This window comes from Muscardinus avellanarius, assembly GCF_963383645.1.
Source record: "Muscardinus avellanarius genome assembly, chromosome: 17".
In the NCBI taxonomy this organism is placed as follows: domain Eukaryota; kingdom Metazoa; phylum Chordata; class Mammalia; order Rodentia; family Gliridae; genus Muscardinus; species Muscardinus avellanarius.
In genome coordinates, this window is record NC_137803.1 from 45,200,329 (window position 1) to 45,227,616 (window position 27,288).

The window sequence follows — 27,288 nt, forward strand, 5'->3', positions numbered from 1 at the left end:
AACAAACCATGCCGAGATGCCATCAGACCATATAAACAGAAAAATTTAGATGTTTGGCTCAAGGTCTGCCAAGATATTAATGAAGGTGTTATACAGGGTCAGGCTATTGCTGCAGCCATTGTGTCAGGGTTGAAAGGGAAATCATATCAAGCAGGTCAAAGGGGAGTACGAGGGGGATGTTATGCATGTGGCCAGCCTGGGCATTTTAAGAAGGACAGCCCTCACCATCAAGGTCAGGGGAAGGCATTAGGGCCGCCCCAGGTAGCAGCCCAGCAACCGCAGCTGTGCCCCCGCTGCCAGAAAGGCAATCATTGGGCAGGAGAGTGTCATTCCAAATGGGATGTAGATGGCAATCCCTTGTCACCTAGTCAGACGGGAGCTCGGCCAAAAAACAGTCATCAGGGCCCCTCGCCTCAGGGCCTGCAAATATATGGGGTGATGCAACAATCCCCAACCCCATGGCCCATCCTGCATCAGATTCCCCAGGTGCACAAACACCTGGATCCCCAAGGAGAGCCACAGCCAGCAGCACAGGACTGGACATCTGTGCCACCTCCAGACTCATACTGACCCCAGAGATGGGAGTTCAGACGGTGGCCTCTGATTTCAGAGGACCACTCCCTAAAGATACAGTAGGCCTTTTGCTAGGCTGCAGTGCCACTGAGATGTCAGGCTTGATAGTACACCCAGGGGTTATTGACCAAGACTATGAGGGAGAAGTAAAGATTATGGTGTCCTCCCCTAGAGGCATTTCTTCTATAAGTCCTGGAGATAGAATAGCCCGAATTTTGCTCCTTCCCAGTCACCATGCAAGATTTCCTTGCAGAGCATTGTCCCGAGGAGAATGGGGGTTTGGTTCCTCGGGAATCCCGGGTACTTGGCTCACCATGGATATGAGTTAAAGGCCCATGCATAAACTGATACTACAGGGGGTAGTATTGTGGGGCCTTTTAGATTCAGGAGCAGATCGCAGCATAATAAACAAAACTGACTGGCCCAAAGGATGGCCTATTCAGGAAACCACCCAGCTGCTGAGAGGTCTTGGTTATTCACAGGAACCTGATTGCAGTGCTGCACTGCTGCATTGGAAGGATGATGAAGGACATTCTGGAATTTTTCAACCATTCGTCCTAGATATCCCTGTGTCTTTGGGGACGTGACATCATGACACAGATGGGAGTTAGGCTTACCACTGAAGGGAACTATAGTCCTCAGAGCAAAAATATAATGATGAAAATGGGATATAATGGTAGAAGAGGACTTGGGCCTAGAGGGCAGGGCAGACAATCCCCGGTACCAGCTAAGGAAAATCCAGGTCGCCAGGGGTTGGGTTTTTCCTAAGGGCCACTGAGCAAATTCTAATCAAATGGAAGACCGATCAACCTGTGTGGGTATCTCAGTAGCCCCTTACCAAGAAAAAGCTTAATGCTACCCACCAGCTGGTAAATGAACAATTGGAAGCCGGTCATCTCAAACCATCCACCTCCCCCTGGAATACCCCCATTTTTGTTATTAAGAAAAAATCTGGTAAATGGAGACTGCTGCATGATTTGAGGGCTGTCAATGCAGTTATGGAATTTATGGGCCCGGTGCAGCTTGACCTTCCGATGATTTCTGCCCTCCCTAAAGATTGGCTGTCTGTAGTGTTTGATTTAAAAGATTCTTTCTTTTCAATTCCTTTGCATGTTAATGATACAGATGTTTGCTTTTACCCTGCCAGCTATTAATCATGCTTATCCGGATGCCCGTTTTGAATGGACAGTGTTACCTCAGGGTATGGCAAACAGTTCCACATTATGTCAACTATATGTGGGCAAAGCCCTGCAGCCCATTAGAGACAATTTTAGGTCAGCCATTATATATCATTATATGGATGATATTCTGCTGTGCGCAAAAACTACCAAAGAAGTGGAACATATGCTGGTAATTGTGACTCAAGAACTTAAAAAATGGAATTTGAACATAGCCCCAGAAAAGATACAAATGAATTCGGCAAAAACTTACTTAGGAACCAAATTAACAGATACCATGGTACACCCTTTAAAAGTCACCCTTAGGGTTGATTCACTCAATACTCTTAATGATTTTCAAAAGTTGCTGGGGAACATAAATTGTATTTGTCCGTATTGTGGACTAACTAATGCAGAGCTACAACCTCTATTTGACTTGCTTAAAGGTGACTTTGATTTGCAGTCCCCAGTAAAACTTACCCCGGAAGCCCCATCATGTCTTAGACTGGTGGAAGAATGGTTGGCCGAGGCACAAGTGGACCGTCTAGATCTAAATAAGCCCTTGCTTTTGTGTATCATCACATCTGACTTGTCACCCTCAGGGGTACTTTGGCAAAATGGTCTGTTGATGTGGGTATATTTATCTCACTCCCCAAGTAAAATGTTGCCTTGGTACCCCACTGCGGTGGCAAAAGTAATTTTGAAGGCATTAAACTTAGTGTTGTGTCACTTGGGCAACAACCTGATAGCATTACTACTCCTTACACATCTGAACAAATTAAAACCCTAGCTGGGGTTAGTGATGATTGGGCCATCCTGTGCACTGCAGTGATAGGGCAGTTTGATAATCATTACCCCTCACACCCCTGGTTGCAATTCGTGTTAAAACAGCCTTTGTTATTTCCACACTGCACTCGTTCTCAGCCTATAGCAGGAGCTATGAATGTATTTACAGATGGATCCAAAGGAGGGACGGGAGTCATTTATGTTGAAGGCCAGGAGCCATGAAGCTATTTCTTTCCCTTTACGTCTGCCCAGGCAGTTGAGTTGTGTGCTGTACTGCAAGTATTTAAGGAATTTGCACTGGTGCCTTTTAATTTAATTTCTGATAGTCATTACATGGTGCAAGCTGTACAACTGTTGGAGACTATAGGTCAAATTAAAGCCTCCTCCTCAGTTGTTCAAATGCTCCAATTAGTGCAGCACTTGATTTGGAAGTGGAAACAACCTTTTAGCATTATTCATCTTTGTGCCCACTCAGGCCTCCCCGGGCCCATAGCTGAGGGGAATGCTCTGGCCGATTTGCATACCTGAACAATTTTTGCCTTTCTAACTTTGAAGCCTATTCAGTTAGCTGCTGACTTTCACAAAAGGTTTCATGTTAACGCTACTACCCTCAGATTGAAATTTAAGATCACTCGAGAACAGGCAAGAGACATAGTCCTGAAGTGCGCTCAATGCCTGCCGCTATTGCCCCAGCGCGGGGTGGGAGTAAACCCCCGAGGCTTGAAGCCTCTACAGATTTGGCAGATGAATGTTACCCATGTTAGTGAGTTTGGAACACTTAAATACATTCATGTCTCTGTAGATACCTGTTCAGGCATTGTTTTTGCCTCTGCTCATACTGGTGAGAAAGCCCAACACGTTATTTCTCATTGTTTACAGGCTTTCGCTGCTTGGGGGATTCCTAGCCAATTTAAAACAGATAATGGCCCAGCATATACATCTCAACGCTTTACAAATTTTTATAAACAGATGGGCATTAAGCTTTCCCATGGCCTACCCTATAATCCACAGGGACAAGGAATAGTAGAAAGGGCCAGTCACAACATTAAATATGCTCTAATTAAACAAAAAGGGGGAATTGGGACCCACTAGAAGTCTCCCAGGACAAACTTAATCTCATTATTTTTTATTTTAAATTTTTTACAATTGGATTCTGAGGGCCATTCTGCACCTGAACGGCATAGAGGACTAAAGGCCTTAGCCAATTTTTCATCCTATGGAAGGATGTGCTTACAGGAGCATGGCGAGGGCCGAACCCTGTATTAACATGGACACGAGGAGCAGTTTGTGTTTTCCCACAGGACCAAGAACACCCGGTGTGGGTCCCAGAACGCTTGACACGACCAGCTGAAGGAAAAGGAAATGCCTCCGCCAAAGAGCCTAGAGTTGAAGCTAATACTGAGACTTCTCCTGGTGTTGGAATGCCTCTTTGTTTTCCTTAAGCTGTTGTGATGCAGAAAGTGGAACCGAGACTTTGAAAAGACCATACAACACTTATGTTCATCAATTGTTGCTGTAAAAAATACCAGAGTGGAGGTGGCCACATATAAAAAATGGATGGACATAATTCATGGGACAATAGGGTTTTTAAAAGACTGGGGAGGAATGGTGTTTTGGGCATTTCTTCTACTGACAGCATGTGGGATGCTATTTATCTGTATGTGGTCCATGAAGAGGAACATGGCAACACAGCAGCGCATGTTGGTCCAAGATATGGCCGCCTTGGAGGCTGGTAGCTCCCCCAATGTCTGGCTTAGCATGCTGGATAGGTAGCCAAGGATGGGTAAGACTGCTCCATCCTCATATCAACCTAAGACAAGCAGGCAAACATGATGTTGCTGAGCTGATGACGGGTAAGAATGAGTGAGTTGGAAGCGACAACCTAAGACAGGCACGATCCCAAGCCTTGTGTTCTTAAATAAATAAAAAGGGGGAGCTGTGGGAAGCCAGGGTGTGGCACATCAGCCCAAGATGGCGCCCGGGCTGACTGCTAAGGATGGTGGTCTTGGCTGGCGCATGCGCTGTTGGTCTTGGCTGGTGCATGCGCTGTTGTCAGTATCACGTGCCTCATGCATGGACTGTGACGTAATGCCTTGTGGTTAGGCCAGTACACCTATGAGGTACCTTCTAGGGAACATGGGATGGACATGGGCAGAATGGGATTGGTGGATATTTTGGGAACAGGCTTGGTATGGTATATAAGGAAACTGCTGCGGGGAATAAAGAGGAAGTAGCTTCATCAGCAAGTCGGCGTTTGTGGTCAGAGCTTTAGGGTCGCAACAGAATATTACACTGTCATTTATCTCCACCTCATCTATAGAGCTGGGGAGTTATTGTACATAACAAGGTATAGTGTGGGAAACACATATTTGACAGTAAATGTAATATTTTTATTGGTGTTTCCTAAGCAGAGATGTCAAAGTTTCAAGTGGTAATAACTGGCAAAATGATCTTTGGCAAAAAACTGAAATTTGCTGGGAAAGATGCACAAAACTTTTGTTTAATGGCATAGATCAAAAATTCCACAAAAAAGACTAAAAACAAACCTATGAATTAAGGGAAAGAGAGCTGTTTGAGATTCATGTTATTTTAGAAGAATATTATAGTTCTCCAGATTGAAAATATAAACCCAGGCAAAATTCATGGTAAAAAAAAAAATAACAGTCTGTAAGTAGAGAAATAATATAAAGTGTGATTAAGAAATAGACTCTATATTCAATTGATAATGTGCTCCTTTATTATAACTGAGAATTTTGGATTAAGAACATTGTTGGTGGGATTGCAAATTAATGCAACCACTTTGGAAAACAGTATGGAGAGTCCTCAGAAAAATGGGAACAAATCTTGTATTTGATCCAGCAATACCACTTCTGGGTATCTATACAAAAGAAAGAAAACAAAACTACCAAACTAAATTCATAGCTGCACAACTCACCATTGCCAAACTGTGGAACGAGCCAAGATGTCCAACAACAGATGAATTGATTACAAAACTGTGAGATATGTACAAAATTGAATTTTACTCTGCCATAAACAATACTTTTGCTGTATTTACAGGGAAATGGATGGATCTTGGGGACATTATGCTAAGGAAGATTAGTCAGTCGCAAAAAGTAAGGAATCAAATGCTTTTCCTAATATGTGAAAGCTAGGGAGGAACTCCAGGTGAAAAAGTAGATAATATAGAGGATCAAATAAGGCCACCTAACTGTGGGGATGAAAGAGAGGGAGGAGGAAACTCTTTAAAATGCATGGTGTACTTATTCATATTGAATTCAAACACTAAACCAAGCATGGGAGTGAGTGAGGTGAGTATTGGGTGGGGGATGGCTGGCTGATGTGTGCATTTATGTCTACACAAGTTTTTTTTTTTTTACCCCATTATGATGTATAAATATAATGCACTAATAAAAATAAATTTTAAAAAAGAACAAGTTGAGCCTATATGTTGACTCCTTATAGTTTTGTTTAGTTATATTGGCGCTAAATAGTAGTTGAAGTTTTTTATTTTTGTTTTTCCCTCTAACATCATCTTACATTTTAAAAACAGATACTAAAATTTGTGCTGGTTTTGTTGTAAATTTCTCACTAAAGCAACTTGGAAGTTCATTCAAAATTTGATTATCAATAAACTTTTTCTTGAATGCTTCAGCAATAATTTGTGTATTGGAATTAAGAAAATTTTACTCTACCCTGTCTAGAACAAATGTAAGCATACAAAATTAATTAATTTATTTATGATGCCTTTTATTTGAAAAAGTCTTTCTGCCTTCCTCTGATTAATTATCCTGAACCTTCTACATTACTGATCAGCTGTTCTCTCCAACACACAAAAAAACCTTTTCTGAACTCTAATGACTAGAATAATTATTATTTTCAATCCTATTAACCTTTTCAAAACATCATCTTTTTGTTTTATTGATTTTTAAAATTGTTTTTATTCTCTATTTCATTAATTTCTACTTTGATTTTAATAATTTTTAGCCTTCTCCCGGCTTTTTGGATTATACTGTTGCAATTTTTCTAGGTCCTTGAGATGTGTCATTAGGTTGTTTACTTGGTGACTCTCTGTTCTTCTTATGTGGGCACTCAATACTATAAAGTTTTTTAAAATTGCCTTTAAAGTATTCCATAGATTTTGGTAATTTGGTTTTTTATTTTAATTTAATTTCAGAAATTTCTTAATTTTTCCTTTTATTTTTTACCTTACCCACTTATCACTCAATAGTGTATCATTCAATCTCTATTTATATTACTTCTTTTACTCTTCCTGTTGTTGATTTCTGCTATCATTCTGTTTTAGTCAGAAAAGATGCAGTCAATTATATGACATGTTTTGAATTTGTTGGTGCTTGATTTTTGGCCCAGGATGTAATCTCTTTTTGAGTAAGTTCCATGGGCTGCTTAGAAGAATGTGTATTTTGCTGCTTCTGGTTGAAATATTTTGTATATGTCTATTAGGTCAATTTGATTTATAGTTTTCTTAAGTTCTGAAGAGTCTTTACTCATCTTTTGCCTTGAAGTTCAATCTAGTATGAACTTCATGAGAGGTATGTTGAAGTCTTCCAATATTATTGTATTTGGGTCTATTTGAGATCTGATGTCCTAGAGGGTTTGTTTTACAAATGTGGGTGTTCTCATATTTGGGGCATAAACATTTACTATCATTATGTCTTCTTGGTGAATTGTTCCTTTTTAATAAAATAAAGTGCCCTGCTTTGTCTTTTCTGATGTGTTTTAACTTAAAATCTGTTTTTTTGGATATCAGTATTTGGATTATGTTTTTTAATCCACATTGCCAATCTATATCTTTTGATTGGTGAATTAAGTCTTTTGATGTTCAGAGTTATTATTGAAATATGATTTTTGTTTCCTGTCACTTTGTGTTCTCTTCTCTCTTCTTTTTGGCATAATATTATTCCTTCTTTACTTAGATGCTCAAATGACCAATGTCATCACATCTCTGGTTGTGAAAATTTCTTTTGTTTTCTTCTTTATGGTATATTTCTTTAAGTATTTTCTCTAGTGTTGGTATTTCTTTTATTTTTTTTCCAGGTCTGGGGATGGAACCCAGGGGCATTTGACCTACAAGCTACACTCATTGCCCTATTTTTTATTCTTTAATTGGAAACAGAATCTTACTAATTTGTGGAGGGCCTCACTAAGTAGCTGAGGCTGTTCACGAACCACAATCCTCCAGTCTCAGCTTCCTGAATGCTGGAATTACAAGCATGGACCACCACACCAGGCTTCTAGTGTTGGCTTTGAATTCATTAAATTTTTTGAGATTCTGCTTATCTTGAAACACTTTTTTTCTCCATAAATTTTGAATAGAACCTTTGCTGGTTATAGCAGTTTTGTTTGGAAGTTGTTTTCTTCCAGGGTCTGGACCACATCATACTGGTTTGGATCACATTATACCATTATCTCCTGGCATTTGTGACTTGGTTTGTATAGTCTGGGGTAATTTTTATTGTTTTGCCTGTAAATGTCACCAATTATTTTGTTCTCACTACTTTTAAGATCTTTTGTTGGCCTCTATGTTGGTCATTTTGATTATTACAATGCATGGGAAGGTCCTTCTTTGATTTTGTTTTAATGGTGTTCTGTATGTCTCCTGAATATGTATTTCCAAGTCTCTTTCCATGTTTGAAAACTTCTCTGAAGAAATTATGATTAAACTTGTTCTGTACCTCTATTTCTTCTTTAATGCCTTCTATCTCTAAGTTAAAATGTTTCATGTTGTCCCATAGTTCTTGGATGTTTAGGTTTTTTTTGCTGTAATGATTTCTGTATGCTGTTGACTGTGCTTTCAGTTTTGAATAAACTGTCTTCTAACAGTAATAGTCTGTTTTCTATTTCATCTAATCTTTCAGAATTGCTTTCTTCTTCTGTCCTTTTTTTTTCATTAATTAACTCTTTCATTTCCTTCCAGACCTCTTTCTGATTTTTTCTTAGTGTCTCCATTTTCTCTTTAATTTTCTGTACACTTGCTTTGAGGCCTTTAATCATACTGAATATCAGGATTCAGAATTCTCATTGTATTTCTTATAAGTCAGTATTTATGATTTCCATTATTTCTTCACTGTTAGTAATTCTCATATTTTCTATGTTCTCAGGCTTGTTCTTCTGATGTCATGACATCTTGTGTTTTTTGAATGTTATGTCTGATCCAATCTTAGTTGTAGAAATTTAGATGTGTAAACAGGTATGCAGTGCTTTTTTCAGTGGTGAGAGTTTTGGTAATGGGGAGAAGCTGGCATGATGTGTAGAGGAGTCAGATAAAGTAGAGGATATGATTAGGTTGAGTAAGAATTGAAGTATAATAAGGTAGTATCTAGTTGAGAATGAGAAGGTTAGATAGTAGGACTTTTGTAGTTAGTAGATTATTTAAAAATGAAAAGATGAAATAATTTGAATATAACACAAGGAGATACAGTAAGAAAAAACAAGAAGAGTTTTGAAAAAAGAGCATAGATAGGTTAAAATGAGCAAGTTTGTAAAAGGAATGGGATGAAAGAGGAAACAAACATGAATAAAGTTTAAAAACCAACAATTAATTCAAAGACAAAAAAACAACCAAAAGGAAACAAAAGAATTAAGAAAGAGAAAGAGAAAAAAGAAAGGACAAATATAAAATAAAATAAAAAGAGCTAGCGACAGTGTGAGAGAAAAACAAAGCAAAACAAACAAACTAACAACAACAAAAAAACAAAAAAACAAATAAAAGTAGAAAAATAATCCTACTAATTTATGAATATAGGGCTGAGTCCACATAATATCTGTACGTCTTTTCACTGTGTTAACATTCTGGAGTATATTCCAATGTCTCTTATTTGCTCTGTATCCTATTTTCAGCTTCTGCCCAGTACTGAGTAATAAGTAATTACCTGGTCCGGCTGCATTGTCTCTGATGGTTCACTGCACTGCTGCAGGTTTTGCCTCTGGTGAGGGCACAGACTTTTGCACCTTTTTCTGCATTCCTGAAACTTGATGCCACTCACTTAAGAGGTTGGAGCTCTACAGCCAATTTCAAGTTCTTGGATTATTTTTCCAGATTTCTTGGCACTCCATGTCAGCCAGAGCCTGGACTTGTAGTTTGGGTTTGGGGCACACAGCCGGTGATAATGCTGGCACCTGGGCCATGTATGCAGAAGGTCAGTTGTGCACTCTGGAGTTTTGCAGTGGATCTCTCAGTTAAAAATATTGGATTCTTGCCAGGTGTGGTGGCACATGCTTATAATCCCTGTGCTTGGGAGGCTGAGATAGGAGGATCACACAGGTTCAAAGCCAGCTTCAGCTACTTAGTAAGGCTTTCAACAACTTAGGGAGACTCTGTTTCCAAAAATATATATAAAAATAGGTCTGGGAGTATAGCACGGAGGTAGAAATTATCTGGGTTCCACCACCAGTACCGTAAAAAAATACTAAATTTTTTCTGTGGTTCCAAATTTTGTTTTGGTTTGTGAGCTTTATTTATTTTGTTTGTCAAGATGCTGCATTCTCGGTAGTTGAACTTTGTTTCAGCTACTGAGATATGCTGTGTTCTGCAGTTGACATTTTCTTCTTCCCCACAATAAGGTAATTTTTAAATTATATCAACTTTTTCCAAAAAATATTTTATCTACTTTTATATTTTCTAATTTCTATCAGTTGAAAATGAGAAGACAATTATTAATTTTATTTAATCTGATTAATGAAGATGTCTTGAACTTAAATTTATTTTCTCTTCTATTATCATCAAATAATTTTTATTGTTGGTTTTGATGATACAATTGCACAAATATTTAGAACACATCTTAGAGTTATTACGAGTCTTTATTTTTTGTCATGTTCAGAAAACATGTTCTACCACATTGAACATTATAGTAAATTGAACAAAAATTTTCACAAATGACAAGTTAATTAAATTCTAAAAATTAGAAAAAGGATTATTATATTAATTATTTGTGTTGAATACAAGTTTTCTGAAAAGTCTCATTTGGTAATATGATACACTAAGGCAATTTTTATTTTTATTTTTGTGGTACTATAGATTGTACCCAGGGCATCCTACTTCTGATCAACATCCACGGCCTTATTTTATTTTCTACTGGAAAACAGAAGCTCACTAAATTTCTGAGAGACTCATTAAATTGCTGAACATGACTTCAAACCTGCAGTTCTTCTGTTTTAGCCTCCCAAATGTTGAGATTACAGGCAAATGTGAGAATGCTTGTCTGATAATTCCTAATTTGGGGTACATAAATTGTAATGATTACTTATAAAGAATATTTTTATTCTTATGTTTATCTGTTTCAGTTGTTAAATTCTATCCATTTTAATTATAGCCACTGACCATGAAGCTCATAGAATTAAAAATTGAGTCAGTTGTTTTTGAGAAAATAGAATGAAAACCAAGAGTTCTGCCTCCTGTGTTTCACTTTCTGCCCTCAAAGAGGTCATGTGGGGAAGGATGAGGCACCCCAACTTATCATCCTGGCCTTTTGGTGATAATGGGCAAAGATTTAAATTTCAAAACACTTGCTGCTGTCAAGGAGTGTTGAGACCCCTTGGCCAGGAGAGTTTGGTTTCTTCTGAAGTGTGCAGGTGGGAGTGTGGCTGCAGAGAGAGTTGGAGTTTACCCTGGACAGCCTGGTAATGTGCATTTGAGAAGACTTTAACAGGAGAGAGGCTATTAAAAGAAAAGGCAAATTGTGAGAGCAGGTCCCAGGTTGGGTAGGAGCCCTTTTAGATATGAGTAGATTGTCACTAGATTTATTAATATGATAGCAGCATTTCCCTGAGAAAGACATACACTGCCCTTTTAGCAGTTTTTTTCTTTAGACCAGAGTCATTAATAGCAGCATTTTCTTGAGAGAGACACACACCACTCTTTTCAGCAGTGAGTGGGTTTGGGTTCGTCTGGTCAAATGAAAACATACTATGGAGTCAGGAGCATCAATAATGGATTTCAGAGGTTTAGTACTTAGGGCAGTTTGGCATCCAAAGAGGGAGAGCACCATAATATGTAAACAAGTGGACCTGATAAAATAAAAATACCAAAGAGAATTATGCCGGAAAAAATGAAGCTTAGTAGGCCCCAACACTGTGAAAGAGAATTTGTAATGGGACTGTTGTGATGGAACCATTTTTATCTGGGTAAGATGATGCCAGTTGGGGTCCCCCAGCAGTTTGGCTGTGGTAGGTGTGGTGAGGATCACTGTGAAGGGCCCAGTCCACCATGGTTGGAGATGTTTTGGTTGAAGTGACTTGAGGAGGACTTGATCCCCTGGCTTAAGGGCCTTGACTGCAGGGTGTGGAGCTGCTTCTTCAGTACTGGAATGGGGAAGATACCAGTCAGCATGTTCCCTAAGAAGGTGCCTGAAAAAAGACAAGTAAGGCCGGGCATGGTGGCACACGCTTGTAATCCCCACACTTGGGAGGCAGAGACAGGAAGATTGTGCAGGTTCATAGCCAAACTCAGTGGCTTAGGAGACCCTGTTTCCAAATAAAAATATAAAAAAGTAGGTCTGGGAGTGTAGCCCAGAGGTAGAAGGGTATCCAGGAACCCCAGTACCAACAACAACAACAACAAAAAAGACAAATAAGGAATATAGGAAGACAAATGAGGGGAGGTGTCTGAAGGAAAAGCATGATTAAACAGAAAAGGGTGAAGGGTGACAATACAGCAATTCAAATGGGCTCATAAAGGTGGGGCTTCAAAGGGTGGCCTTCAAATAGGACAGAGCAGGAGTTCAGGCCATGATACTCACAGTTCTAGAGATAATTTTGTTAGGTGGTTCTTAAGGATCCCATTATTTTTTTTACCTTTTCTGATGACTGTGGTCAATACTGAATGTGCAGCTTCCATGAAATGCCAAGAGCTTATGCCTCCTGTTGAGTAATTTTAGAAATAAAAGCTGGTCTGTTATCAGACTGTAAGGAAGTAGAGTTCAAACCAAGGGATGATATCTGAGCATAGAACATTGGCCACTGTACTGACTGTCTCATCTTTTGAGGGAAAAGCCTTTACCAACCTGTTAGGGTATCAACCATGGTAAGAAGATATTTAAGTTTGTTGTGAGGTGGCATATGGGGAAGTCTATTTGCCAGTCCTGTCCTGGCAAGTGTCCTCTCATTTGGTGGGTAGGAAAGGAGGGGCAAAGGCCTGCTTGGGGAGACACAGCAGTGCAAGTAGATCAGGAGGCACTGACTTTACTAATCAGCTGCTGCTGGAGAGGAGAATAAAACAAGGGGCTTAGAAAATGCTTCAGCACCATAGGTCCCACATGAAGGGAATTGTGTATTAGGCTAATGACCTTTTCGGCTTGAGCCTCAGGCAGAGCAATCTTATCCTGTACCATGAGCCAACCATCCCCTGTGCTGGATGCCCCAAGTTTAGTCACATGTTTGTGTTCAGCCAGGCTGTAATTAGGTGCCATTGAAGGGAGGGTTAAAAATAGTACAGAGGCTGGTGGGCTTGGTTGAGCTTGTTGTGTCAGCTGTCTTGCTGTGTAATCAGATTTATTGTTTCCTTTGGCCACTAAAGAATATTCTGCCTGGTGGCCCCGACAGTGGATGATGGACAGGTCATATGGTAAAGAGAGGGAGTCTAGGAGCTTCTTAATTAAGGTGGCATTGACAATGGGTGAACCCTTGGTGGAGAGAAATACCCTCTCTCTCCAGATTGAGGCATGGCAATGTGCTATTAAAAAGGAATATTGAGAATCAGTTTATATTGTTGGAAGTGAAATGTGCATGGTGTGTGTGGGGAGAAGTAATCCCCCACCACCACCACACAAACAGACAAAAAGAAAAACCATGGATTCTTGTCCTAAGCTAAGAATAAATATTCATTGCTTGGACAGCTGCAGAAGATTTAAAGGAGTTTATTGAAAAGATAGAAATATAGAGATAGTTACAGCCCTGTGCCGGAGTGGGGCACAGGAGGGCAATTTGAATGAAAATGCCATAGAACTCCAGTTTACTAAGTGTTTTATCCCTCAGCAGGTCCTTTAATCTGGAGATAATGCTACCCCTTATCTTCAGCCCTGGTTCTGCTGTCTCCAGGCAGATCTACCCCAGAAGGGGGGGGGGAAGCCCCATCTCCAACCACCTTTTGTTCCATCCCTCCAGATGTGTGAACTTGTTTCTCCAGGATCTAGAATTTCCTCCCATCTCTGGCTCCAGCCTTCTTTCTCTTTTAAAATGTAAATTACAAGTCTCCTTCTTCCTGCTAGCTAGCCCTGGCTTTCTTAGTAAAGAAGATATATTTTTAAAATTGGACTTCTTTCCCAATATTGATACACTAATAAATTTTAAAACCTCTTCCCAGTACTAGTATGTATATATTCACCCACTTGTTTTTTGCCAGGTGTAGAGCTTGGGTGAAGGCAATCAATTCAGCCTTTTAAGAGGTTGTACCATTTGGTAACCTGGCAGCCTCAATGACTTGAGTTAGAGTGACTACTGCATAGGCTGCTCTTTTCTTACTTCTGCTATCAGGAACAGAGCTGCCATCAACAAAATAAGTAACATCTGAATTTAAACAGGGAGTGTACAGGAGGTCCACCCAAGGTGTAGCTAAAGCTTCAATCATATCAACACAAGAGTGGACATGGTTAGGTGAACACGAATCTGGGTCTGAACCCTGGCTCACTGGTAAAAGAGTGGCTGGGTTAAAGGCTGGGGAATGAGATAGTTTAACATCTGAAATTTTCCATGAACAGAAGAGGTAGTGCTCAAAGAGAGAGCAAATCCTGGAGCCTATGTGGGAAAAAAAACCTGCAGGGGCATCTGGAGATGAATTTTAAGAGCCTCTTTTGTGAGTGTGGCTGCTGCCGCCAGAGCCATGAGGCAGGGTAGCCACCCACGAGTGGTATGGTCATGCTGTTAAGATAAATCGGCCACTGGTGCCTGGGTTGGTCCCAGGGGTTGAGTGAGCACTCGTGTGGCTATCCCTTGCCTCTCATCAGTATATAACAAGAAGGTCTTAGTGGGATTGGGGAGTGATAAGGGAGGGGATTTAAGGAGGGCTTCCTGGAGAGCCAGGAAGGCTCAGCAAATGACTGAGGGTGAAGTGATGGGGCCATCCAGGGCTTCCTTAATTGCCTCATGTAGTAGCTTAGCTAGAATGGCAAAGTTGGGGATCCAATGCCAGAAAAATTCTACAAAACCCAAAATAGATCGGATCTGGTCAGCTGAGGTGGGTGGCTACAAGTCTCGTAAGGCCTTGACCTGGTCAACAGTTAGTCCTCAGGTGTTTGCAGTGAGATGTAGGCCTAGGTACCGCACCTCAGGCACTGATAACTGGACTTTATGTGGGACCACCCTGTAATGCCTACTTCCAAGGAAATTAAGGAGATGGGCAGTGTGCTGTTTGGACACTTCCAGGGAGGGGCTACAAAGTAAAAGATCATCCACATATTATAACATATAACTAGGTTCCAAGGGGCACTGGAGGAGGTCCTGTGCTAGAGCCTGTCCAAAGTGGTGTTGGCTATCTCGAAAACCCTGGGGAAGGACAGTCCAGGTTACTTGTTGAGCAACCTGAGTATCGGGGTCCTCCCAAGTAAAAGTAAAAGGGGGTATGACTCAGGATGAAGAGAAATTGTGTAAAACACATAATTCAAATCAAGAACTGAAAAGTGGGTGGTATTGGGGGGAATCTGAGATAAGAGGGTATAAGAATTAGGGACAACTGGGTGGATTGGGACCACTGCTTCATTAATTAAACAGAGGTCCTAGATTAATGATATGTCTCATTAGGCTTCTTAACTGGGATAATGGGGGTGTTATAAGGGGAATTAAAGGGATAAACAGTCCCTGAGCCAGGAGATGAGAAATAATGGGTTTAAGCCCACGTCGGTGAAGGAGAAATATGGGAAGCTGGCAGCAGGCAGGAAAAATAGTGGGGTCATGTCGGACAATCCAGACCAGGGTGTGGTGGGTTGCCATAACTGGGGTGCTGGTGTCTCATACTATGGGGTCAACCACATCTATTGGAAGGGGAGGTTTGGCTCCTTGCTCATCAACTATAGCTGTAGGCATCAAAACTATATTAGAGGAAATGGAAGCTGTGGGGAAATTAAATGACAGTTCAGCCCCTATTTTGGTAAAAATTTCTTTACCTAAAAGGGGAGTAGAATATGAAGGGATAATCAGGAATGGATGGACAACCATAAAGGTCTCCAAATGGCATAAAAGGGGGCCTGTGTTACATGGGCAAGAGGGCATGCCATCAATCCCCTGAACTGATATTTGGGAAGGGAACCTAGTTCCTGAGAAAAAAGGGAGGATGGAGTAGTAGTATCCATATCACTCAAGAGGTAGATTGGCTTACCTGCTACTTGGAGAGTGACCCTGAGCTTAGCTTGAGTAATATGGGTGGCTGAGGCTGGGGAGTGTCAATCTTCAGCCAAGCCTATTAGGGCTATTGGCAGGGCCTGGTCTGTAAGGCTGGTTCCCTTGTGTTGAGGCACCTGAGACTCATTTCTTCTCCAAGGGCATTCACTTTTCCAGAGTCCCTCTTGGCCACATGCCAGGCATGGCATAGTCAGTGGATGTGGCTGGGGGCAACTGCATGCCCAGTGACCAGTGCCTCCACACTTAAAACAGGCTGTCATCCTCCGCTAGATGGCACTCATTGCCCCGAGGGCTGAACATCCTCAGCTGGCTGCAGGGCTGCTACCAGGGGTTGGGCCTGTAAATCTGCCATCTTGTGAAATTGCAGTGTATGCTCCACTTCTGCCTGTTTTTGAAATTAAATACTTTAAATGCCATGTTCACCAAATCTCAGATAGGGGTTTGAGGACGGTCCTCAGCCTTTCTTAATTTTCTCCATATATCAAGGGCTGTTTTCCCAATAAAATGGGTTGCCAATACAACTGAGCCTTCCTCAGAAGACAGATCTAAATGGATATAGAGGGTAAAAGCCTCTAGAAACCAATTAAGGAAAAACACTTGGTTTTCACTTGGACCCTGGGTGATTTCCTTAAGTTTATCATAATTAACCGCTTTATGGGAGGCATTTCACATACCAAAAAGAAGACATAGTATCATGTGATTTCTCTTTTTTTATTCCTTCACCCCTATCATTATTATTCCAGTGGGGGTCCTTAGAGAGAACTGCAACTGTTCTGGTAGGAGGCTGTGGATTGGTTATGTGAGCCTGGTCAGTTTGTTCCCTGGCAGCCTTCAGAATACAATCTCATTCATCTGGAGTTAAAGAAGAGGTTAAAATTGAATGATGATCCTGCCAAGTTAAATCATATGCTTGTATAATATGTTGGAATTTCTTAATAAAACTGGAGGGATTGGTGGAAAAAGAACCCAGTCTCTTTTCAAGTTGAGCAAGGTCAAAAAGGAAAAAGGAACACAGACATGAACCATGCCTTCTGCACCAACCACCTCATAAAGTGGGACAAAGAGAAAGGGGGGTCTCTGGAATGGGTACGGTGACCTACAGGGTTAGGTGAGGGGAAGTTAAGGGTTGCTCCCTTAAGGGAGAAACGTGGGGAAGAAGGGAGTTGGTTAGAGTGGGAGGCTGCCCCGAAATAAGATGTTGACTATGGCAGTAAGGAGAGGTCTTGTGGATCAATGTCATGAGGAACTTAGGCCTGTAACTCGGCCGGGTTAGACTCTGGTATCCACATGTCATCGCAAAATAGTGGCTGTGAGTCAGCAGAATTGCAGCCCTGTGACCCAGAAAGACCACCAGGTGGTGCCTGTGAGTTGCCTGAGTTGCCATGTGATGACTAAGTTGGCGGCTGTGGCTGGCAGGAATCCTCAGCAAGCATGACTCAGGCAGTAGAGCTGAGAGGGGAGGAAAGATGGGAATGCAGGCAGAAAAGTCTGTATATACAGCACCTCTGACCATTTACCTGACCATTTACAAAAGTTCCTGAGAGCAGTCAACATTCTAAGATCCAGAGTACCTAATAAGGCCATCAAAAATTATTACCTAATTCATACATTGGCCAAACCTTTGTACAAAAAAAAAAAAAAATTAGCCTTCAGGGCATAGTTCCCCAGATAAACCCAGAGACTGGAGATTAACCAGAACACAGCCTAATGCAGACTGGGAGTCAATCTTTGATGGCTGACTTCCCCCAATGACTGGTCAGTGAGTGAGGACAAAAGCAGGGACTTGGCGTCCCAAATCCTGCCTAACATCCGGAAACAATGTGGCTGTGTTTGAAAAAGGATGTCTTTGTTTCTTTTACACAACCGTAGGGTGGTCCAAACACCCCAGAGAACCTGGAAACCAAAATTTTGGATTTATTTAACAGCCATGAGCCCAAGCCCAGAAAAGGCTAAAAGCCAGAATCCACTTGCCCAAGGAAGGGGAAGCTTACCACAGTGTGGAGTTTCTAGTTATATAAATCAGTTATTGAGAAGGGGACATACACTAATTGCCTCTGGCTTGATCAAGGCACCAATTGTAAAGTAGAAGGGCAGGTGCTTGGGATCGTGTCAGACTTCCATATGAGGCTCCAGCTCATGTTCAAGATGAAATAAGTATGGGTAAATCAGAGGACATTGGTCTGGGATAAGGTGGGCTGGGTACTGAGGATTTGGGAAATATAGAACTGGGTGCTGAGGGTCTGGGGTCAAACTGTCAAAACATTAAAGATATTGGTAGATAAGAAGGTGGGGTTAATCCTGGAGGGCAGGGATATATTTCAGCACTTTGAGAATCTTCCTGCAATACCAGAGATTTCTTTTGATTTTAAGGTTTAGAAATTAGGACAGGAGCATGGGAGGGGCATTTATACAGTTTTTAATCCATGAAAGGTTATTAAAAGTTTAATCAATCCATGCTATGATATAGGGTTCTTGATCAAGTTGAACTGGTGAGCCAAAAATATCCTTTTCACTTTATCAAGATGGAAAGAAATAAGGATCTCTTTGAAGGCCATTTTACTGAAAAAGTAGGTCATTAGTTTTGCAAAAAAGCACAAACTACAAAATTTAAATATATATATATATATATATATATATATATATATATATATATATATATTTGCATGTCACATATATATTATATATGTCACACACAATATATATATATATATATATATATATATATATCACATATATATTATATATACATACATATATTTATGCAAATCTTTTAGAAACCAACTAAGTAGATTTCTTTCTTTTGAGGAACTCTTGGTAGATTTTTAACCTGTTACTTGCCATTTTGGATCTTGTTCTTAATACCAAGTGTCCATAATTGATAGTAGTATATATATTAATGAACCTTAGTCTTTCTCTTCCCTTACCTTTCCTCCTTGACTCCACTGAGTTTCTTCCTAATTACTAATGATGTTGAACATTTTTACGTATCTATTGGCCATTTGTATCTTTCCTTTTGCGAAGTATTTAATTCAGTTGCCCATTTCTTGATTGAGTAGTTTTTCTTTTTTTTTTAGTGTAAAGTCTTGTAATTTTTTTGCATATTCTGGATATTAACCCTCTATCAGAGTGGAAGCTGGTAAAAATCTTCTCTCATTTTGTAGGCTTTCTATTTAGATTCTTGATGGTGTTTTGATGAGCAGAAACTTTTTAGTTTGATGCCATTACACTTGTTAATTTTTGTTTTAATTTCCTGTACTTTGGAGGTCTTGTTGAGGAAGTTATTACTTGTGCCTATATGTTGAAGTATTGAACTTATTCCCTCCTTTAATAGCTTTACAGTCTCTGGTCTGATTCATAGGGCTTTGATCTATCTCAAGATGATTCCTGTGCAGAGTGAGAGGTAAGAATTTAATTTTATTTTCTAAAATAGTAACCAGTTATCCCAGCACCATTTGTTGAAAAGGCTGTCTTTTCCTGGTATTTGGCTCCTTTGTTAAAGATCAATTGACTATAAGTGTGTGGGTTTGTTTCTGTATCCACCATTCACTTTCATTGGTCTGTTTGTGTTTTTGAGCCAATACCATGCTGTTTTAATTGATTTAGCTCTGTATCAAATTTTTTTAGAGATTGTGATGTCTCCTTCATATTTCTTATTGCTGAGAATTAAATTTGCTATTCTGGGTCTTTTATTCTTCCATATAAAATTCATGGCTGAGATTTATAGGTCTTCAAAGGATATCACTGGTACTTTGATTGGGGTTGCATTGATTCTGTAGCTCACATTTGATAGAATGGCTGTTTTGGTAATATTTATTCTGACTATCCATAATCAAGAGATATAATTCTATTTTTTAAATTAATTAATTAATTTATTTCTAATTTTTTATTGGTGCACTGTATTTATACATCATAGTGGGATACAAACTTTTGTAGACATACATGCACACATCGCCCAGTCAGCCCCCACACGATCCCCACCCCATTCCCTCCCCATCCCTCCTTCCCATGCATGGCTTAGTGGTTGATATCTAGTATTATAGCAATTTATCCAAAATTAAAAATGATAATCTCACATAACAGTTTCATTTGTCTGATACCAAGCTTTTGATAACTTAAAGATAACATTTCAATATTTTTTTTGCTTTCTTTCTTACCAGAGAATATATTTTTCTGTTTTTTAGGTGAAACTATCATATATTTATATATTTATTTTTCAGAAAAAAATCTATCCTAATATGGAATATGGACTCTAGATACCCAAAATGATCTCGAAAAAAAAAAGCTAGAAGATATATATTTTCTGATTTCAAACCATATATAGCTACAATAATTGAAACAGTGTAGTACTGTTCTAAAGGCAGATATATAAACCATTGGAGTTAAATAAAAGCCTAGAACTAAATTCTTCCCTATATTGTCAAGTTATTTTGACAAGGTTTCCACGAACATTTGGTGGGGGAAATAATAATCTTTTAACTAAATATTGTTGAAAAATAATAATTACATGAAAAAGAAAATTGGACTCTTACCTAATCCCATATACAAATATTAACTCAAAATAGATAAAAGACCTAAATATAAATCTTAAGATTATAAACTTTTAGAAAAAAATATGGGTCATAAAACCTCACAACATTGAAATTGGCAGTGATTTCTTGGATATGATTTCAACGGCACAGGCAACAGAAGAGTATACAAACTCCCTAAAAAATAAAAAAAAAATTGGATATCCAAAAAAATGTAAACAGAGTTAAAAGTTACTGATAGAATGTGATAAAATATTTCTAAATGCTATATCTGAAGGTATATTAATATTCCAACTAGAAATCCTAAAAATTAACAACAATAAAGGCAAACAATACAATTTAGAGATAGGTAAAAGACTAACATAAATAATGAATCTCCACAGATAACCAATCTTAGTTGTCTGTTGGATGGAAAATCTTGTTTCTCTGGTTCTGGTGTGTGTTACCTATTTCTTCTTTGTAGTTAATCTCTTTGAGTATTTTCTCTAGCGCTGGTTTTGAAGACATAAATTCCTTCAGTTTCTGTTTGTCATGGAAGCTTCTTATTTCTACATCTAATTTGATAGAAATTTTTGCTGGGTAGGAAATTTTTGGCTGGAAGTTGTTTTCTTTCAGAGTTTGGAATATGTTACTCCAAGCCCTTCTGGCTCTCATGACTTGGTTTGGGAAGACTGGAGTGATTTTAATTGGTTTGTCTCTGAATGTCACTTGGCCCTTTGTTTTTGTTGCCTTTAAGATTCTCTGCTTGGCTTCCACATTGGTCATTTTGACAATTATGTGGCGTGGGGATCCTCTTCTCCGATCCTGTCTAAAGGGAGTTCTATAAGTTTCCTGGGCCTGTGTATCGACCTCTTGCTCTATGTTTGGAAAATTTTCTGCTATTACTTCCTTGTAGAGATTGTTGATCCCTTTGGTTTCACCTTCTTTTCCCTCCTCTATTCCAATAATTCTTAGGTTAGCTCTCTTAAAATGGACCCATATTTCTTCAATGTCAGATTCCTGCTGTCGGATATTTTTTTCTAGATTAGAAACTACACTTTCATTTTTGGATTAATCATCTTCTAAGAGCAAGATTCTATTCTCCATGTGGTCTAATCGGTTGTTTGTACCTTGAATTGAGGACTTTACTTCATTAATTGCATCCTTTATCTCTTTTTGGCTCTCTCTGAATTCTTTTTGAAGCACCTCTATTATTTCTACAGTTATTTTCCTGTTTTGATCTTCTAGAAATCTCTGATTTTCTGTTTTATCACGTTCTGATGTTATGGGGTTGTGGTCATTCATTGCTCCATTGTTATTCCTCTTTCCCGTGATTTCGGAAGTTCGTGCCTTCTCTGGGTTCTTCCCTTGGGTCACTATGGCTTCACTTAAGGTGCTCTGGATCTCGTGTCTGTGTTATCTCAGACCCCACTACTCCTTTAATGGGTTGTATCACAGAGTCTCAGACCCAGGAAGTCAATAGAGGCTGCTTTAGACTATGGGCGGTGCCAGGTTGGGCGTTCTCCTATGGTTTGATATCTCTGCCACCACAACTCCCCCACTGGGTCAAGTCCCTGGGAGTGCAGTACTGGGATTTCTCCTCTGGGGCCCGCAATTTGATTCAGTGTTGTTGAGTACGCAGATGGAGCTGTAGTGGACTCAGTGAATTTGCTGCTGCTGCAGGCAGTAAGGCACTGCTGCCACATCCTTGGGCATGAGGCTGGCATATCTCCTCTGTGGCTCTGAGCTCCATTCTGAGTCCCCTTCGTCTATGGAGCCTGGTGATTTTTTGTTTCTCGGGTGATGGTGTTTTCTGTCTATGAAAGGTGCTGATTTTGAGGTAATGGAGATTGGTTGTTAGCTGGGCTCTTAAGCCCTGCTTTTCTCGTTCACCATCTTCCCGGAATATATAATTCTATTTTTAAAGGTCTTATTTAATTCCTTTCTTTATTGTTATAAAATTTTTACTAAACAAAATTTTACCTCTTTGGTTAGATTTATTCCTAGGCATTTGGTTTTGAAGTTCTTGTATATTGAATTGTTTTTGTATTTCATTTTTGGGGAATTATAATTGGAAAATAAAAAAATCTAATTTCTTTAGCTTGATTTTTATTTATTTTTTATTGGTGCATTGTAATCATATATCACATTGAAATACAAGACTTGAGAGGTTATACAAGCACTCATCATCCAATTAGCCCTCATCCAGCCCCCATCCCATTTCCTCCTCCTCCCTCGATCCCATGCTTGTTTGGCGATTAACTTTGACACATTTGTTTACGTGCCTCCTGCGTTTTAAAGAGGCTCCATCCTCCCCTATTCCATACCCTCTGATTGGTCACCTTAATTGTTTCACTATAGGGCCCTTTCTATAGCTCGACCTCTCCCTGTGGCCCCTTTGCTCCTAGTTTTTGCTGATTAGGGGAAGCATCTGATTTTTATTTTCTGCAATATTTATCTGTGCATGCCACATTACAAGTACTGATCCCATTCTTGACAGCCCCAGTAGTGGCCTGGCTACCCGGTGGACTGATCCAGACCTTGCTGGCTCAAGCAGCGGCCTTGACTCATGGGAGGCCCCGATTCTGGTCTCCCTGACCCCGACACCAGCCTAACCCCTCAGCTGGCTCTGATCCGGGCTTCACTGACCCCAGCACTGTCCTAGCCTCACTCTGAATGTTGTCCAGTGTTCCTAAGCATGAGCGACAGTAGCATTTGACATTTGGTGTAATTTCTCCAAAAAATATGGTTGGTAGGATCTGATATCTGCTTCTCCTGAATACAAGTCTCCACCACCCTCATGGAGACTGCTTTCAACACCGCCTTTCTCCTTGGTCTCCGCTAAACTCTCTCCTTCCAGGTGATGTCCAAAATTCTTAACAATATAGAGAAACAGCAGTCCTCTTTCACAGGGAATTTTTTCATAAGTTCCAGTTCATTTGGATAAGTTTTGTCTGCATCTCCAGTATCCTGGCATCCACCATGGCCTTCTTAACCCCTCCCTGATATTTTTCTTTTTTCTTTTTCTTTTCCTTTTTTTTTAATAAGAGAAGACACTATGTGTGTTTTGAGGAGGTAGTGGGATCAGGCTCTCATTAGCACTGTGACCCGGCCCAGTTTCCCCATGGGCCCAGCGTGCTCCACACTACTCCACCTGGGACCCAGAGTCCTGTGACCCGGGCCATGGCTGTTCTGGGTTCTGGCGTGCCCCGTGGGACCCCTGACCAGGACCCAGGGTCTTACTGGGCTCAGTTTCTCCAGGGGTCTTGCATGCTACACGCGGTCCGGCCTGGGGCCCAGTGTCCTGCCACCCGGGCCCCTACTGTTCTGGGGTCTGGCGTGCCCCGCCTGACCTCTGCCAGGGACCCAGGGTCTTACTGGTCCTGGTTTCTCCAGGGGTCTGGCATGCTACACGCGGTCCGGCCCAGGGCCCAGAGTCCCGCGACCCAGGCCCAGGCTCTTCCCGGTTGATTTTTTATCCTGCAACTTGGCTGAATTAGATCATCAGCTCCAGTTGTTTTTTGGTTAAGTTCTTTGAGTCTGGTAAATATAGGATCATTTTCAGCTTTCTGTTGACTTTGGTATTGACTGTGCTGGTATTGAAAAATTGCTCTGGTATTTCTAAAATGTAAAATTCAGTCAGAGCCTGGATGCTGTGTTGGCACTCAGGCAGGGAGGTGCAACATCTATCTCTCTCACTCTTTCTCTGTCCTTTGTTCTAATGTTTAATCTATAGTAATGATGTAAATTAAGAGTTTTAGACCTAACAATATAAGCCATTAGTCCTAAATATATGTAGAAAAATTCAAACCCCGAAAATCATAGTGACTTTGCTGTGGAATTTCAGAGACATAAAATAGAGCATAAACCTGGTCAATTATTGACCTCTGCACTTAGTAAAGTAAAAGCATGTACAAATGCAAAGTGGTACTACCTGGCTAAGAAATATTACTAGCTCATTGCCTTGGTAGCATGGATATGGACATACCAGTACAAAATATATTTAAAAGCTGTGGATGGAGAGAGGGCCAGGGTTTAATTTTTCAGGCTCTCCAGTGTGATGAAAAGCACACTCCATTTTCTTCTCTTCTCTTTCTATTTTCTACTAATTTTATAATAAATAACCACTTTGGCACTTTGGATTCTGGTGTTTCTGTGGATCAACTTGCAAAATTTTGAGGCCCCAAGTGAGATCCAGAAACCCACTTGGTAGAAGAGGCCCTGGAGAACTCCAGCCTTGGAGAAACTGCTTACATGCATGGCCTTAGGGGAGGCACCCCACTGAGACATTCCAGGGCTAGGAGACCAAGACAACAGGTAGCTCTTTCAGGCTGCTGAGAGGCCTGTGGGCTCCACAACAAAAACTGAAATCATGAGGTTGATCAGATTGGATTCTCCGGAAAGTGTAAGGGTGTCCTAGAGTGGGACTAAGTGAGTGAGATTGGACATGCTCATTGATCCAAAGTTATTGGGTTTGGAAGAGACATATCCAACCCAAGTAGTTATTTGTGTGTGAGTGAGTGTAGCCACAATTGTGATAGAAAGGGCTTTCTGAATGTTCAAGTGACTAAGGCTGTTAGAACATAGTTAGAGAAATTTCTGAACATCCTGACAAGTTTGTGTACATTGATGGGTGGCTCTTCTTAGAGAAAATTCCCCATAATTGCAACTGTTTCTTTTTTGTGGAAAGCAGGAATTTTTTGATGAAGCTTGACTTATCAGAAAAATAGCATCATCTTCTATAGGTCTCCTTTCTCTTTCCCACACTAGGGGAGGGTCCACTTATAAAGAGGCATGGCAGATGATCCTGTGGCCAAGGTGGTGCCTATTCTTCCCATTCATAAAGTACCCACATAGGAGGAGTTGAATTGGGAAAAGGCATCAACCCTTTATGTTTTATATCTCATTTTCTACCTGTGATTTGTATAATTGAAAGACCCAGAATTTCCCATTTTCTGAACACCCCAGGCTCTATTGGGCTGCTTTCAATTGTCTTCCACATGCAGCATCCTATATGGAATGACTGGCAAATTTTATTGGCTACTTTCTTTATAGGCAAAGTGAGAGACAGAATATGGATAAAACTGAAGATTGCTCTGGGCCCTAAGAAGCATCAGACCCCCACTCCAGAGTATTAAAGAAACCTTAGAGAGGTCTTCCCTTCCACCAGACTTAAATGGAACTCCAATACAAGAGAGGAGTGGAGAAGTTTGGACAACCATTGTCAGGTTCTATTGACTGGAATTAGGGGTGGCCTATAAGCCTGCTAACTTATCTAGGGTAAATGAGGTTACTCAGAAACCTCAATAGTCTCCCATGGGGTTTCTGGAGCAGCTCTGGTAGGCCTATAGTGTCTTTACCTCAAAATATCTGAACACGGCAGAAAACTAGTGAGCTATTAACATTGCCTTTATTACTTTGTCAGTCACAGATATTAAAAGAAAGTTGTAGAAGTTAGAGGGGTTTGAAGTCATAAATATGTCACACCTTTTGAAGATTGCCCAAAAGTTCTTCAATAACTGACATATCTGAAGATAAACAAAACAAAAATCTAACTAAAGTAGTAGTAGTAGCTTCAACTCTGTATATACAGCTGCAAAGCTTTAAAAACAACTGTAGAACAGCTTTTTGCAGCACTGGACCTTTGAAAGTGAGTTCCATGGCATCTCAATGGTGGGTTTTTTAATGTCACTGCACCCTAAAGGTCAGTACCTCAGAGCATTTTTTTCTGCCACTCTGGTGGCAGTGACTCAGCACAGGTGCTTGGCTGGATGGGGAAAGTCATGCAGGAATATGGTCCTACTCAGAACTCAGCCATGTAAAGGCTGCTATTATAAATGACAGTAGCAGCCAGTAAGAAGACACAATCTTGCATCCACTACCATCACAAGTGGGGTGGAAGGAAAGTGGCTGCTTTTGTGCACTTGTGCTACACACCTTGGGTTCCCAGGAGGGGATGGGTTGCTTTACAAATACTCACCATTACTGCTGGCTGGAGCCTAAGCTCTGCTTTTGGGAGCTGTGATCCTAACCACTTCAAGTGCAGCTCCAGAGGCTAAGAATACTCAGGATTCTATTGCCATAAGATTAACTTCAACTGCTTAGTTTATGTAATTTCCACAAAGACCTGTGTCCTGGACTTCTCTTTTCTGTCATCTAACATATCACAGGCTGGTAATGGCCCCCTGTGCAGAATTTAGAATAAAAGAACATTTACAGGTGACTATCTTTGTTTAATTGGCAGTTTTAGGTTTTTATTCCCACCTAGATAAAGAGTAATAGAACTTTGTGAGGCAAAATAATGAGAAACTGGGACTTCCCACCCTCAAGATTTTAACTCTGCTAGCTACAATCTGTGGCTGATTAAAATATTTGGAAAAATGGAGTTTTGTATTAATTGGTAGCATCAAAAATTACAAGCTTTAGGAGAAAATACAGGATACCTCATTTGAAAAAAAAGATGAGAGGGGATGATGAACAGAGGCAAAGTCTTGGGTGGCTCAAGCCCACACTCTTAAGAGTCCCACCCCAATGAGTCATAAAGAGCTTCTATAACAAAGCTCATGCAAGGTGCTTAGCTGGACTCACTCCAGATAAGATTCATTCATTGGTTGCATGCTGGAATGGGCTGAAAAAGAGGACAACCTTCCCTGGACAGAGCAATAAAACTTAACCTCTCTCTGTTAGATATGAACCCAGTAATTGCAGATGCTGGAATAGGTTAGACTTTCAGATCTTATAGAACAAGCTTTCATTTTTCTCTGCACTCAAGCCTGACTGTAGTACTCACTGGGGGATATGGAGGCCTGGACATTGCAGGGAAGCTTAAACTTTAATACTATCTTTCAGTTAGAATTATTCTTCACGGGAAAGGGCAAGTACAATGAGAGATCATATATTTAATTTTTGTTTTCTCTGAA